The following is a 15011-nucleotide window of genomic DNA, read 5'->3' on the forward strand; positions in this document are numbered from 1 at the left end:
TGTTCCTGCAACTCCTGTTGCTAATACTAGGATCCATTTTCATTTGCACACTCTGTACATAGTGAGCAGTCAACGAATATGTTCTGGTGAGAATAAATGGGAAGAAAAGAAAGTTTTATACATGGAGGGGGGAAGCAAAGACACTTCACTTTCTTTCTTCAAGAAAAATGGGTGCTCAAAAAGGATGCTCAGAAGTTTTACCAGCTGGGGAACTCCTACTTAGGTAAAAATGTCTTAAAGCACAGTTTTTTACTGTTCGGGTATTCTATAGATGGTGGCATAGCTATGCATGATCTTAGAAAGCAAACAACCTTAGTTCTTTACTATTAACTTGCTTCCCTAAGGTCAGTATCTCCAGAATGAACGTCTGAAAATTGGAATCAGAGTAAGATGCTGGGTCTTGTGTGGGCCTTTGAAACCTCAAAACCCATTTCTAGTGACACACCTTCCTTCTCCAATAAGACTATAGCTCTTAATCTTTCCTAAATAGTCTCCCAGCTGGGAACCAAACATTCAAATTTATGGGCCTATGGAGACCATTATCATTCAAACCATCACAGAGAGGAAGGCATTTATTTGGCTTATGTGTCCCAGGGTACAGGTCCACCACAGAGAGAAAACAGAGCAGGACCTGGAGCAGAGCAGGAACCTGGAGACAGGAAGTAAAGGAGAGACCAGGGAGGGATGATTTGTATTGGCTTGCTCTACCACTTTCCTTATATAAACCAGGACTACCTGCCCAGGTGGGCTGGGCCCTCCCACATCAATCATTAACCACAAAACTGCCTGTAGGTTCACCTAGGAGGCCAGTGTGATGGAGGCATTTCCTCAATTGAAGTTCTCTCTTCCCAAATGACCCTCTACTTAAAAAAATTAATCATCACATTGTATCACCATTACCCATTGCATTATCAAAAGCATATTATATCAAAATGTCACATAAATGAAATTCTTACATGCTTTAATATAAACAAGTATTTAGGACAATTACAAGTATTAAGGTTTGCCGTTAAAAGCTACAAACTTTTATATCACAACTGCTCTTTCAAGTCATTCTGAAATCAAGTTATACCAAAATAAGTTATACCAAAGCAGGATGTTTATTTGCTTTTCTTCACTAATACATATACAATAAAATATTAAAGACATTTTGTTATAGTGGCAATAAAGACCCATTAAAGGAAAACTCATGGCCAGGAGAATAGACTCTGTCCCAAGTGGAGACCTAATGTTCCAGGTGTGGCAAGTCAGTCACCTCACAAAGACCACCCCTACAAAGACAGCTTCGCCTTAAACCATCCTAATACATTACACAGAAAATTGTTTTCATGAGATGCTGTACTTTTCTTACCCACAATCCCCACATGCTAGAGCAGTCCCTTACAAGTCAAGTAACCACAACATTCAGCAGAGTTTATCCACCTTTCTGAACCCAACTTTTCCATTTTCTTTTATTCTGTTTCATTCTTTTGGATATTGGCCAGAACTGAAGAATGCTTTTCCTGATACTTTGGGCTTTCTTAATCATAATAAATGAGGAGATTGAAACAGTAGTAAAAAAGGGGGGACCTTCCAAGATTGAGTCACAGTAGAATACTATGAAACTTTCTAAGAATCTCTACAAGTCATTCTTCTAATATTTCTTAAATTGGTCAAGAAAACAATAGAAACAGAAGTAGCACTCCCAAACTCCTTCCATAAAGCCAGCATCACTCTAATACCAAAACTAGATAAAAATATGAGAAAACTACAGGCCAACATCCCTATTGAACACAGAAGCAAAATCCTCAATAAAATACTTGTATACTGAATGAATAAAGACATATACATAAAACAAAATTATCCACCATGACCAAGTTGGCTTTATCCCTGAATTCAAAATACACCAGTCAATAAATGTAATAAACTACATAATTGAATTTAAAAGACAAAAGCCAAATGATTATCACAACAGATGCAGAAAAAGCCTATGCCAAAATTGAACATGCCATCATGATGAAAGTTGTAGAGGAAGCAGAACTAGGGTGAACAGCACCCAGTAATAAAAGTTACATGTGTGTAACCCATAGCCAACATAGTCGTAAATGTAAAAGGCTTGATACAGTCCCACTGAAATCAGGAATGGGAAAGGACTATCCACTGTTCCCACTATCTCAATATTGTGCCTGAAGCACTAGCTAGAGTTATGAAGCAAAAGAAGGTAATTATAGAAATACAAGTAGGAAAAGAGAAATCAAACTATTTTATTTGCATATGATATAATATTATATAAAAGAGATCTCAAAAATTCTACTTAAAGTACTTCCAGAAATGATCACCAATTTCAGCAATGTAACAGAATACAGAATCAATTTGCAAACATCAATATATACCAGCAACCAGTACACAAAGGATGAGATCATGGACACATTCCTATTCACAATAGCATCAAAGAAAATGAATTATCTAGAAATAAACCTAACCAAAGAAGTGAAGGATCTCTATAATGAAAACTTTAAATCTTTGAAGAGACATTAGAAAATGGAAAGATAACTAGAACTAATATTGTGAAATGAACATTCTACAAAGAGTCATTTACAGACTCAATGCAATCATCGTCAAAACCTTCATCTCGTTCTTTGCACAAATAGAAAAAAAACTGTCCCAAAATTAATATGGAACCATAAAAGACACAATATTGGAGGAATTACCTTTCCTGACCTCAAGATCTCTTTCAGAGCCATAGTAATAAAAACAATAAGCTACTGAAATAAAAACAAACATTTAGACCAATGGAACAAAATCCAAGACCCAGACATAAATAAATACACATAGCTACATTCATCTAATATTAAAAAATAAACAGCAAAAATATACACTGAAAAAAGACAGCATCTTCAACAAATGGTGCTGAGAAAACTGGATGTTCACATGAAGAAGAAGAATATTAGATGTGTGTGCATTAACCTGAAGAAAACATAAGCAATGCCTTACAAGATGTAAGTGTGGGAAAGGAGGACCTTCTGAGTAGGACCCCATTTGTCCAGGTACTGAAGCCAATAGTCATAAAACTAAAAATCTAGAGAGGAAATCAATTGAGTAAAGAGGAAGCCAGCAGAATAGGAGAGAATCTGCCACTTATAATACAACTGACAGATATCTAATATCCAGAATATACCAAGGACTCAAAAAACAGAGACTTAAGGCCCATTCAACAAATGACCCATTCAAAAACTGGGCTACATGTGTGGACAGATAATTCTCAAAAAAGGAAAGAAAGAAAGAAAGAAAGAAAGAAAGAAAGAAAGAAAGAAAGAAAGAAAGAAAGAAAGAAAGAAAGAAAGAAAGAAAGGAAGGAAGAGAGAGAGATAAAGAAGAAAAGCTAAAGAATATCTCAGAAAATGTCCATCATCTCTAACAATTAGTGAAATGCAAATTGCACATCAAAAAAACTTTGAGATTCCATTTTACTCATTCAGAAGGGCAAAGATTTAAAAAAAATGTCTCAATACACTCTGGAGAGGATGTAGGTACACATCCTAGAGTGATGACATAAAACAGGAAAGCAAAGAAGGGCCATGACAGAAGGAGGAGGAACAGGGTGGGGCATGGCAGGCATGAGAAGTTTGTAGTGGGTAGCCATTCCAGCTTGGATTTGGAAGTTCCAACCCCCATTGAGATTCGGGCAACTGTCACACCTATGAGGCAGGGCCAGGGGAGGCGCCTGGAGACCCGAGAGCTGGATGGGCCAGCGCTCTCTCTGTATGCTCTCTCTGCTCAGTCCTGATTGAAGACTAGCAGTTATAGTTACAACTTAGTATATATAATATCTTAGATAGAACATATTAAGTATTAGATTCAGGTTCTTTAGGATAGGACACCTTTGAATGATCTTTATAACATGCCATTTACCTATGCTCTATACTTCTCTGGATTTTAGTATGGGTTTCTTGCGTGATATTCTTTGCATTGGTTGTAGTTCCATCTTATCTGGGTCATTATCCCTCATTATTCTTGGACAATATTTGATAACCATTCCTTTGTATATAGTCTTGTATTAGTTTAGAACCTTCTTATTTAGACAAAAAGGGGGAGATGTAGTGGGTAGCCATTCCAGCTTGGATCTGGAAGTTCCAACCCCCATTGAGACTCTGGCAACTGTCACACCTATGAGGCAGGGCCAGGGGAGGCACCTGGAGACCCGAGAGCTGGATGGGCCAGCGTGCTCTCTGTGCGCTCTCTCTGTGCCTGGACCCTGAGCCGTGGAGGTGAACCGAGCAGAGCTCCAGAGAACACCGCTGGACTGTGATACACCTTTCCCAGACCCTGCGACCTACCTATCACTTAATTTGTGAGTTACACCATTAAATAAATGTCCCTTTAACTATGTGGAGTGGCCATAATAATTCACCAATAGAAGTTGGTCAGTGTTGTTGGTCAATGTTATCCAGGAGACTCTCAAACATTATAGGCTATTGTTGTTGTCATTGGTTGCCTCCTAGACATTGAAAGTGAGTTACTATTGTTGAAAATACCAAGACCCAGACAACCCTGACCTTCATGTACAATAAATGCACACAAATAAGGGTTAACAAGATGGTTCAATGGGTAAGGACACTTGACACCAAATGACCTGAATTTGATCCCTAGAAATTTCAGGGTAGAAGGAGAGAAATTATTATCACAAATTATCCTCTAACATCCATACAAACACTACTGCCTGGCCCCTATGTTTAATCTAGTGGCTTGTTCTGTTCTCTGATCTTCAGGAAAATTTTATTAGGGTACACAATATATCACCACAGTTCCCAATATTATGCATAAGACCCGGTGTATAGCTAAAAAGCTTTTGGTCTTCAGTTGACATTGGGAAGCTGGAGAAGCTGAGTTCTGGTGAAGGATGAAGTTTGAAGGCTGCAATAACAATGGTATGGACGCAGTTAGGAGCAAGAATTAGGGCAGACAAGTAAGCAGCAGTAATTTTCCCTCAAACCTCTGTATATGTGGGCCACAGCAGGAGATGCCACCCGATCTGGGCCTTCTCCCCTCAGTTAATCCTTCCCAGAAATGGCTTTCAAACCTAGCTGGAGGCAAGTTTGTTACTTGGTTCTAGGTTCTCTCAAGTTGACAACTAAGATTAATTCTCATGGATTTCTATGGATTTCTCTTCTGCTAAAACCACAATCAGCCAGTGCCGAAAGTCTACATGTAACATAGCATATGTTCACCTGACCTTTATGAATTCAGTCCTGCGTCATGCCTCTTGCCACTCAGGCGTCCGATTAGATCCACTGAAATTGAGTTATTCAATTGAGCAGCCCCAATTCCAGTAGTAACTTGCCAAAAGACAAGAACAATAACACAGATCTTCAGGTATGCTGGTGTCTCTCTCACAGATCTGTTTCTTATAGCGAAGGCAGTCTCTGCAGAGCTTCCCATTGTGATTGATGCATTCGTTTTACATGACGAATACACTCTAACCTGTCAATTTCTCCAAGCTTTGGATCATTTCTGTTAAGTTCAAAGGAAACTCCCAAACCCCCTAAAAGGGGGCAGGCCCACTAACTTGGTCCAAGATGACAGTCTAGACTGAGCTCAAGCTGTGAACTATAGAAGGATTGCCGGCAGATGGATAAAAGCCTACAGTCAGCATTCCTCAGGAACCTGGAAACAGGTTTCTGCTGGCCAGAAAGGGCCACTTCCCTAGCTTATACCTGTGATTATATATCAAAGACCAAAACTAACCCCCAGCTTCTTCTGGTCCTAGTAATATGTACCTGTTATGAATAGCAAAGCCCCTACCTATCCTCCTAGCCATTCTCCCCTCCCCAACTCTACCTCCACTATGCTAGTTCCCAGGCTGTTCCAGATCATAGCTCACCCCACAGAAGCTCTACTCTTATAAAAGCAAGGTGATCCCCCTACCTCCCACTTCTCTTCCAGCTATTTTCTCTGCTCCCAAGAGATAGCAATTGTAAGTCTGCTTGTTCTCTGTCTCATATCTACAATAAAAACTTTCTCCTCAACTATGGAACAGTCATTTTGGTGGTTTCTTCACAGTGCCCTTGCTTCTAATTTCATCGGCATTTAGCTAAGAGACATCATGCAGCTCCAGATTATTAATAATAGGCTATCTTTGACCTATGTACTTTTGTCAATCAATCAAATGCATTGTTGCCACCAATTTTAACTGCACAAGCTATAACATTAAATCCAGAATCTTGCCCAATCTACTTTATGATTCTACCATAATCTACCATTATCTCTCGCTATTAGAATCCATCCCTGTGCATTTTCCCCAAATTTCTGCTTTTATCAATTAAAATTCAGTAAGTTTTCTTGAGTGTGGCATACCTGTTTCCAAGTCGCACTTGTATAAGAACCTCAAGGTTAAGGGATGCTTAGATTTGAGACTTGTAATAAGTCTGGAGATGGGTGGGCATTGAGGAGTACTGGCAACATCTTGCTTAGCATTTTCTTCAGGGAAGGTCATTGTTGGTTCCATAGATAAAATACAAAGCTAATTCCTCTAGGCAAGGACTGAAAGGGCAACACTTCAGGGAGCCGGGATGAGGATGCACCTACTGCTAAGGGCGAAGCAACTACTTCTTCCAGCAAAACAAACCTGTCAGAATTTGAGACTTTGAGACGTCAATGTCCTCAGCCTCCCTGGGGTCCTCCTACACGTACTCATTCCAAGTTACAGAATTTCACTCTTTTGAGTCAGTATCCTCACTTTAACTGCCAACAACCTTCTATTCCTGGACGTAGACTTACATCTAAGTAAGCCAATCCTATGATGTAGGTTTGGTTTTGGTTTGCAGCAGTTTGAGTCATCTGGCAGCTAGAGAGAAAATTCTCTTCCAGGACACACTTAGAAAGCTTTAAATGGTTTGTGCACATTTGGGTCTGTGAAATTTTGTCTCTGAGCTCATTGTTTTCTTTTGTTGCTTTAAAGATGCTGGAATCAACCAGCTAGCATCCTTATATTACATGCTTTCTACACAATTGTTCAAAAGTTTTCTATCGTCATTGAATTCCTAGCTCCTCTCAAGAGGTTAATGGGTAGCATCAAATGTATTTACCTTTGAGAGTTCTGTAAATAGTTTACAATATGGATAGTCAGTGCTCTCAAAAACATTTATAGTGGATATTCATTTTATAAAGTTGCTTTCAACCACTTTGCTGTATCCATAACATTTATACACACATGCATTACTCATGGATCAAGGGCATGGAAGAGTATGTAAGTTAAGATTACAGCTATGCATTAGCTTAAGGTTATTTCATGGAGAATCTAAGCAGGTAAAATTGGTTGTTTCATTGTTCTTTTCAATGGAGGTTAAGCAAAGCAGCTGAGTGCAGTGTAGGATAGCATTCTTAAGTGACCCAAAGGTTCATTATTAACTCCGGGTGTAAGGTCTAGAAAAAGTGCCAGTATCTAAGAATGTAAGAGGTATTTTCAGAGTATCATATATCTCCAGAGGATTCTTACTGATAAACAAACTAAATGCTTTTAAAGCTATAATTTTTTTAATATTAATTGATTTCTATTTCTTTAAATTTGATAACTTTGCTATGATGATTAGCACCTCATTTTGAAAAACAAACAAACTAATATCAAACAACTTTCCCAGAGAGACTACATATGTCTTTCCTCTCAGAAGTATAGTATAAGTCCCTATGCACTCTGACTGGAGAGTGATCTAAATTTACATTTGAACATAGTGAAGTGTAGCCACGGAGATTGCACAAAAATGCTTGTAATGATAGTGATTCCAAGTTTGGCAACAGAAAATAACAACTCTCAGTCATTTCTGAGGCTCTTTCATATTCTTCCAATAGTATTTGCTAGTTTTTAAAAACTGTTCTGTTCATAAAACTGCTCCATACCTTTCAGACTTCCAATGCCTTAAACCAAAATGGAAAAACTTTTAAAAACACAAGCAAAAACTCTTAAATAATTTAATGCAGCCAGATCACATTATAATTTTTCTAATGAATTTAAATCTGAATGTATTACATTGATTTAAACTTACCCTAGGCTGGAAAGCAGAGTGGCATCAGACACTGTGGCAGTACTTCTCAGGTGTTAGGGTGTGCATGGCATCTGTCATCTGGGTTGGAACAGTGGGGATTTAGCATCCCACTATTTATGGAGGTAACAGATATTTAAATTCTCAACAAGTCCCCAAGTGATGGCATCTGCTATCACAGAGGCCACACTTTGAATATAAAGATCTTAATAAATGGTGGCTAAATTCCCTTGACAATACCACAGAAGCTTGGAGGATTGTCTGGCTTTTTAGCTGAATTTTCCTATTTAATTGTATTTAAAGAACAAGTAGGGATTGATGGAAATAAATTTCTTTAAGAAATTCTTTTAAAAAATTTCTTTAAGAAAGATAAAAAGAGATTCTGTTGAATCCTTTCTTTTCTTTTTATTATTAAATATTTTCATTTAATTTACATATCAAACCAGTTTCCCCTCCTCCTCTCTTCCCATCCCCTCCCCCCACCTCTCCTCTTCCCTCCCACCCCATCCACTCTCTCCCCATTCAGAAAGGGGCAGGCCTCCCATGGGAGTCAACAAAGCATAGCACATCAACTTGAGGCAGGACCAAACTCCGGCCCCTGCATTAAGACTGAGTGAGGGAGGCATCCTAGCATGGGGAATAGGTTTCCAAAAGCCAGCTCATGCATCAGGGGACAGCCCCTGTTAGGGGCCCCACAAATAGACCAAGCTACATAACTGTCAATCACATGCAGAGGGCCTAGGTCGGTCCCATGCAGGCTCCCTAGCTGTCAGTCCAGAGTCCATGAGCTCCTACAAGCTTAGGTCAGCTGTCTCTGTGAACCCTTTATTTTCAGTTTATGTTGGGTTTTTTTTTTTTTTATGTGTCTTGTAGCAATGAAAGAATCATGGCCAGTTTCCTGATAGAGCACTTTTCTGTAAAGTAGAAATATTATCTTTGACTTCACAGATTTTACTCTAAAGTTCCTCTGGGAAATGGCTTAAATTTGTATGTTCATAAGTTTCTAATTTCACAGATGTAGTTAATGGATTTGGTTGGATTCACCTCCCATCTCTCATCATCCCTACACACACACACACACACACACACACACACACACGCACGCACGCACGCACGCGCCCTTCTTCCTAATAAATCCTCCTACATACATATCTTTTAATTTGTTGTTTGTTTAGTGACATAATGAGTTTAATTAGAGTTTCTTGCATCATCATAGATGGAATTCCAGTGCTACATCACTGAAGAAAATGAATACACTTGGACTATCCAGATGACTCAGTGGATAAAACCGCTTGATGTCAAGTTGCAAACCCTGAGTTGAATCTCCAAGGTCCACATAGTGGAAGGATAGAACTGACTCCTAAAAGTTCTTCTCTGACCTTTACATGCATGCTACAGTATGCATACTTAAACACACACACACACATATAATAAGGTAAAAATATTTTATTACCTTTTTAAATTTTGTGTGTGCGTGTACATACGCACATGCGTGTGTGTGTGTGTGTGTGTGTGTGTGTGTGTGTGTGTGTGTGTGTACAGTACCTGTGGAGACCAGAAGGGAACATGAAACCCCTTAGAGCTGGAGTTATAGGCAGTTGTCAACCACCTACTATGGGTTTCAGAATCAAACTCTGGTCCTCCAGAAGAGCAGGACATGCTCTTAACCACTAAGCACCCCCCACCCACCCCACACACTTTTTAAAAGAAAGTGGCTAATTCTGCCACAGCAGTCATTAACTGCAAATATCTCCTCAGCTAGGTAAAGGGCTTCATGAGTCATTACCCACTTTGTGATAGGATAGTAATAAGCCCACTTTGTATACAATTTGTGTAGTAAACTGCAGATGCTAAAAATTTATGAATGCAACATCAATATATTATGTCTGAAAAACAGTGTTTCACAGCTCTCCTCCTATCCTCAGTTCTTACATTTTTCCATACCCTCTTCCATGTTCTTCACTGATCCTTGGAGGGTGTAAAAGCTGTTTAATAATCCTTCTATACACTGTGTAAATTACTCTGTAATTGGTTCAATAAAGAAGCTGATTGGCCAATCACTGGACAGGATAAGGTTGGTGGAGGGGAACCAAACTAAGCACACTATGAAGAATAAGAAGAAGAGCAGAGTCAGAGGTGTCACCAACATGGAGAGGAAACAGGAGGTGCAAGATAAAAGAGAGGTAACAGCATGTGCCAGAATGTAGATGAATAAAAATGGGTTGATTTAAGTTGTAAGAGACAGTTAGTAATAAGCCTGAGCTATTGACTGAGCATTTATAATTAATATTGAGTCTCCATGTCGGTTACTTCGGAACTGGTGGGTGGGAAAGAAAAGTCTACCCACAGGTGAAATAGATGCATTGCTTAGGACTGAGTACTCAAACATCACTTTCTCTCAGTACTTTGAGCAGTTGTGCATCTCTACATTCATTAACTGTTACCCATTGCAAACAGAAGTTTTTCTGACCAAGGCTGAGGGCATCACTCATCTATGAGTATAAACACAAATGTTTGACAATGTAGCTAGAGTTTTCCTGCCTTGCCCACAGTCAGGACAAATCTTTGTCACCCTCCAGGCCCACAGCCGCTCAGACCCAACCAAGTAAACACAGAGACTTATATTGCATACAAACTGTATGGCTGTGGCAGGCTTCTTGCTAACTGTTCTTATAGCTTAAATTAATCCATTTCCATAAATCTATACCTTGCCACGTGGCTGGTGGCTTACCGGCGTCTTCACATGCTGCTGGTCATGGCGGCAGCTGGCAGTGTATCTGCCTCAGCCTTCTGCTTCCCAGAATTCTCCTCTCTCCTTGTCCCACCTACTTCCTGCCTGGCCACTGGCCAATCAGTGTTTTATTTATTGACCAATCAGAGCAACAGATTTGACATACAGACCATCCCACAGCATGACAACATGTTTATTTAGCCAAACATCAGTAGTAGGTCTTTGACCAGGTTTCTAGTCCCCTGTATGAACTCCTATGAAGTTGGCCACAAATCTAAAAAGACAGCCACATGCTATCCCCATAACAGCTGTACAACTGCTGCAGCAGTGGCTTGGCACGTTGGTACTAAATGTGATATTGTCTTAACAGCATGTAAGGTCCACTGCTGGGCGAGACTGTTGATAACTTTGCTTTCTCTGAAGCCTTCGTAAGACCTTCTACCGTTGGGAAAGCTATCCAGCAGAGAGGAAACTTTTGACTTTTAGGAAAGCTTGATTTCTCGATGCCCTATAGCCAAAGTGTGTGGTGCCTTCAGCACTCATGACTTCCCACTGAGTTCTTGTCAACGAACTTAGGAGCTTAAAGAAGTTGCAAAGAGATGGCTCCATCAACTTAATGAGAATAGCAACACACACCTGAGTGACACCCAAGAAGGTATAAACATGTGACTGAATGAAATAAAAGACAAACTAGGATTTCAAATTTTCATTCATTAAAAAAGATAGAAATATTGACATGCATTCAAGCTGAAGTAAAGACAGGGTTAAAAAACACAATAACCCCAGTAAAAAGCTCAGGTGAAAGCCACACAAGTAAAATAAATCAAATAGAAGACAGAATAGATATCTCAGGACTTGAGAGCTACCTTCCAGCTGAAGGGATGTTTTATGTTTTGGATTTTATTTGTCTGTGTCAGAGGGGAGTGATGGTCATGACTTTGTTATTTCCGTTGAAAAAAAAAATTTTTTTCATGATTTTAGCTCTTATTCATCCAGATTTCCACCTACTGAGAGATAACCAAGGACAGTTTGTCTGGACTATGACACCAATTTTTAGCTTTTAGTTATCATTTCTAAAATATCTTACAATAGCATATAATGTTTTCCTTTAATATAGCTAACATACATAGTTCCTCATATGATGTCCAATTCCTTATCAGATGTCCAACATTCCATAGAAAATAAATGTAAAAATATTATATCTTAGATTTAGAAGGACAAATAAGAGTGTCCTTAGCTGAAGAAGCCAAAAGCATTAGTCAACTTTGATAATTTATTAGTTCCATTTACTTACAGACCCATCAGTTCAGAGGATTGAAGATCATAAACACAATAGAAATTTTGTACAATAGGCCAAATTTTACACATAGTTTTAAATATTACACACTAAAATGCCTACTGGGTAACTTAGTAAGAATGTCCCAAGAATGAATAGTTATTTCTAAATTAAATTTAAACTTGGTGGATATCCAGTAAGTGAAGACTTTAACTCAATGGGGAAACTAAAAATTAACTTTCTGAATAAAATCTAATCACCAGGTTTTAAATGCCCCATTTAGAAAAAGAAAACATCGATCCTTGTTCTCTGGCCCATTTTTCCTGTATTTCTTAGAGAAATCAATATTTTCAGAGAAATTTGTTCTTACAAACAGAGAATGAGGTACCAGTTATACATTATTAAATTCTGATCTTGGTAATTTTTCAGCTTGTATTGATTCTTTGAAAATTTTATAGAGTATATTTTGGTCATATTCACCCCTTAACTTCTTAAAGGTACACCTCCAGGTCTCTATCTCCCAACTATATATCTTCTTTTTTCTTTTTAATAACCCCATGGCTCTAATTTGTGTTGTCATAGACTCCTGGGTGTAGGACCATCCACTAGAGCATAGTTGATTACCAGGAGACACACCCTTAGAGAAAACTGACTTTCCCTCCCAAGAAGCCAACAACTGCTCACAGTTCCTCATTAGGCATGGGAGCGCAAGTGAAAGTCTTATACAAAATCCATGGGAAGCTGACACAGAAACCTGTGAGGACCCAAGCCTGATGTAGGGGAACATGACCCTGGTGCCCCACCTCTGACTCCACAGAACAGGAGCAGACTAACCGTAAGTCAATGACTGCTTGTGATTTCTACCCATCAAAGTTTATGTGATCTGTCAGAGTATTTGTATCACCTTTTCTTTTCTCATTCCTCACCCTGTTTTTACATATACAAGTTAAATTTTTATATTTATCTTACACTTTCATACATGTATATTGTGTTTACATTGTTTCCATTTCCCTCTCCTCACTCCAATCCCTACTGTGTGTCCCCTCCAGCTTTCTCTCAAATTCATGGATTCTTTATCTTTGTTAGTCTTAAACAATATATATGTAACAATAAGCATAGTACACACACATATATGAGTAAATATATAGCATTTAAATATATATAAGTAATATGGGTAAATATATATAAATATGAGTAAATATATATGAAAATAAAACAACACATAACACACACACACACACACACACATATATGAGTAAATATATAAATACAGCCTGTTGAGTCAGTTTGGTATTGCTCATTCACATGTTTTTAGGGATGACCACTTGGTGTTGGAAAACCAACTAAGGAGCTCATCCCTGGGACAGACTGATCCTCCCTTTCTCAATAGTTCCTAGCCACCTATATTATACCTTGTGAGGTCTTCCCCACCCATGTTCTCCCATCACCTGGTATTGTCTTTGTTTAGGTCTTGTTTAGGCAGCCATATTGTTAGATCTGGATCCTCTTTCCCTCCCTTCTTCCTCCATGTTCCTTCAGCCCAAGCTTAGGAATATTTAATAGCCTTTAATTATACACAATTTATTAATATTCATGGCTCCTTTATTTAACTTTTAACTTGTGCAAATTTTTCTTTGTGTGTGTGTGTGTGTGTGTGTGTGTGTGTGTGTGTGTGTGTGTGTGTGTGTGGTGGGTGGTAGGGATTAGGCAAGGCTGGCCTTAAACTCACAGAGATCCCTCCACCTGCCTCTGCCTCCCAAATGTTGTAATTAAAGGCATGAACCACTAGGCCAAGCTAAGTTTTAACTTGTGCAAGTTTTTAAAAGGCACTTTAACTTCCTAGTTTTGCTCTTATCTTTCATTTTCATTTAGAAGCAGTTCCTTAAGACCAAACTACACTCTAAGATGTGTTCATCTCTATAAGGACTTCCTTTGTTCTTTAACACGCTTTACCAAAACTGCATAACTTTTAGTGTCCCTCTTTATACTTGATGGCTCCTTTCTGTCTTGTTTTTCTTTTTAAAATTTAGAAAACACTAAGTCAACAAAAACTTGTTTGACTTCTAATTTTCAAGGGAATGAAAGGCAGGAAGAATGTCTAGCATTTCTGTTTTGATCTCCTCTATTCTGGAGTCACCAGTTTACCTCTGTAGTGATCATGGCAATCATTTTAGCAAACATAGACCCAATTTACTTTATCCCTCATCAAAGCTGAAGACACAAACAATTGTCTCCAATGCATTGAAGAAAGACCTGAACGTTATTTTTGTGATCAATATAGCACTTTAATATCACCATGTTTTAAGTCCCTAAACAGGCAGCAACATCTTGATTTTAAAATGACCTTCCCCTCCTCTTTCTTTACCTTTCTAATTGTTGCTTCACATCTAGACTTTGGCAAAGTAAGGACATATAAGAATTTTATAAATTTTGTAAGAGACAGTAAGGGGACAAGCAAGAGAGAGAACAGAGGCAGATGGGCAATCACCGCTACACAATAATGCTGTGGTTGTAAGTTCAAAAATCATCCTTTTCATTTTTGGTTGTGAGCCCAGCATTTAACGGCCACTCCATCTCTCCAGCCCCAAAAAATCATCTTTAGAAGGCTTATATTTATGCAGACAGACACAAAAATCTCCATTTAGATGCACCAAAAATACAAATTTTAGAGTACAAGTGGCTAAAAGTGTAAATGGAAGGGCCACGGTTTTTGCAACTGCATTGCTTTCAGGAATTTTCAAATTCAGAAAGACTAGACCTTATCTCATGCTGTTGTAGACAGAGAGTGACACATGAAATGCACCATGTAGCCATCACCATGCATACACATGACAAAATTACATTAAAATTTGTAGGGTACCCAAAAGTAGAAAGTTTAAAATATCTGGCTGTGTCTTAGAGATGAGAAAAAAAAAAAGCTCAAAGGCGAGGCTTATATACAGGCTGTTCAGTGTCTTTCCATTTCCAGAGTCAGGCAGGTGCCTTCACA

Source organism: Peromyscus leucopus, chromosome 20, assembly GCF_004664715.2.
Source record: "Peromyscus leucopus breed LL Stock chromosome 20, UCI_PerLeu_2.1, whole genome shotgun sequence".
In the NCBI taxonomy this organism is placed as follows: domain Eukaryota; kingdom Metazoa; phylum Chordata; class Mammalia; order Rodentia; family Cricetidae; genus Peromyscus; species Peromyscus leucopus.